At 44.7% G+C, this 2,516-nt stretch overlaps 1 long non-coding RNA gene across 1 annotated transcript; it reads left to right on the top strand.

Moving 5' to 3' along the window:
* Positions 1 to 370: 370 nt before the first annotated feature.
* LOC126391436 (uncharacterized) lies at positions 371 to 2,245 on the top strand. The gene is made up of 3 exons (XR_007570081.1): positions 371 to 487; positions 608 to 732; positions 852 to 2,245. It is a non-coding gene; the product is annotated as an uncharacterized LOC126391436 (long non-coding RNA).
* Positions 2,246 to 2,516: the final 271 nt, after the last annotated feature.

Below are 2,516 nucleotides of genomic sequence, written 5' to 3'. Positions count from 1 at the left end.
CTGTTGGTTAAACAGGAATAGCAGGAGAGCTTTTTTACTTCAGCTGCATTTCATGAAAGCCTTTCAGCCTTGGCCTTTGTCCCGCTCTGAATAGCAAAGGTAGACTTTGAAGAGCTGCCCTGAGAAAAAAAAGACAATTGAAAGCCAACCTGCCAGCTGCTGGCAACGCAACCGCCGTTAGCACCTCTCAAGTCATGATCCAACCTGCAGCTCGTCATTAGACTCAGTTTGGTTTTTCCAGTTTTCCTTTTGTTTTGGGTAAACAGGAAGGTGTGTGTGTGTGTGTGTGTGTGTGTGTGTGTGTAGTAACTCTAGTGCAATGTGAGCCAACAGCTGGTGCTCTGCTGAGGCCCCAGTCAGTAATATTCCCACACATTTCTGTGGAAACAGCCTCACGAGGCAGCAGCCAGCGCCGCTGCCGAGATAAACACAGTCAGATGACTGAAGACAAACTGCAGCTCAGAGAGAGAACACGTGAATAACACAAGTAAGCCCACAGCGACACTGTTTACATCCAGGATTAACTCACCTTTAAATATACAAACACACAAATGTGTGAGCTGTTTCCACCTGCTATTAATGTGCATCTCTGATAATCTGATCACAGGTGGACGCCTCTGATCCGCATTTCTGAGTTGAGTTGATGGCGAACCTTCTGCACATCCTCACTGTGACCTCGTCACATGTCCACGTTTGGGCATGGACTTTCCACGTCCACATATGACGTCCAAGGTACCCTGGGTGTGTTGGTTGTTGACGTTCTGGGACGCCGTGTCAACTTCAGCCTGTTACATGCATTGTCTGTTTTCAAAATATGCAATGCAAATTTACGTTTTGTTTTTTTCCTCCAGCAGCACACACGTGGTTACGTTTGGAAAAAAGAACAGGGTTTGGCTTTACAATCTTACAGGAAGTGAACACCGACCTCCAGGGTGAGAGTTGGTGGCTGTTGGACCCATCCACCACCCCTCCTGCCTGTCCTACCCAGACTTTCGCCACCTTATCTTTCATTCCTGTCCCACCATGTTTCCCCCTGACGCTGCCAAGGGCCGTTAAACAAGAACAGCGATCGGTTGTGTATCATGCCAGTGTAAATGGACAGCTTTTTTCGTTAGTGTTTGAAGCCGAGACTCGCTAAACAAATGTGAGTTTTCGATTAATTCTGAACGAGACGAGACACTAACCCTTCACCATAGCCTGTGCTGCTCCCTAGAAATACAACTACACATCGCAGTGGTGCAAACCTCCTGTTCATTTTCTGTAAACTGAAAACCATTTCACTCAGTGGAAACAAAACTTTGATTTACTCACATTACTAAGATACTCAGTCCGTTTCCATGACATCAGAGAAAATGGATTTATTAAAACCGGACTTTTAAAATCCCTGTAAACATGTCAGTGTGAGTGAAATGGTCCTGCAGTGAATGTGTCACAGTGGGACTAACACACCCAGATCATGTGACTCCTGCATGTATACAGTCAATCAGGCCCAAACTGGCCGAGGCGCTCTGAGCATGCTCCACAGTTTCCGCCCCGGGCTTTGACCCTGAAGTCCAATAGCATTAAATGTGTAAGAGAAGAAGAAGCCGGTAACAACATGGAGAAATCTACATCCAGAGCCGTGACTTTTTGGACGGACCAAATGTACAGAGCTGTAAAGTTGTCCACCATGGTAGCAGTTAGCTGCTAGCTAACTGTAGCTAACTTGTTTGTCCATTGTTTGGTCTGTGACGTAATAGGTCAACAGGAAAAAGGTCCAATACTAATAAGCTGAAAGGGGGCATATCTCCACCTATCGTAGAGGAGTCGCACATACTTGGCTCAATAAATGGATTCCCCTCCCGTGCTTGTATACTGGGACAAGGACACTAGGCCAGTTAGATGTCCTCGTCCAGCTGGGACTGTAGCTCCACTTCACTGTGACTGGACACAGACTGAGTGCGTAAATGGCGTGCTGCTTTATTCTGGAGTCAGATCAAGAGTTTACACAAAAACAAAACATGACCAGGTTATAAAATCCACAGTGAGCAGCAGTGTCCAGGCTCCATGTCGTGTTGCAGATGTTTATCAGTCGTTATTTCTTCTCTAAACTTCTCACATGGTTTCATTTAAATGACTCAATAATGTAAAAATAAAAAGTCCAGAATATGAACAGAAACTGTGTGTGATGTTCTCTCTGGCCTCATGACTCATCTCATCAGTCAGTCATCCCTCTGATTCATCATGTGACCGTTTGCAGGGGCCCGGCCCACAGGTTGAGAACCACTGGACCAAAACCAGCTCCACCTGCAGCAGTGACACACTGCTCCAACATGAATGCATCAGAATTTAATATATATATCTAATATGAAAATACACAGAGAAGATTCCACTGTAGTATCTGCAGTACTCTCACTTCTGTATTTTTACCAAAGTAGAGTTTTAAACGCAGCTGGACTTTTTCTTGTAATGGAGTATTTTAAAACTCTGATATATATGAGTAAAATAGACATTATGTATAATTTGATATTGAGCTA

Source organism: Epinephelus moara, chromosome 6 (assembly GCF_006386435.1).
Source record: "Epinephelus moara isolate mb chromosome 6, YSFRI_EMoa_1.0, whole genome shotgun sequence".
Lineage (NCBI taxonomy): Eukaryota > Metazoa > Chordata > Actinopteri > Perciformes > Serranidae > Epinephelus > Epinephelus moara.
Note: the sequence above shows the minus strand (reverse complement) of the source record. Positions and strands in the feature narration are given on the sequence as shown.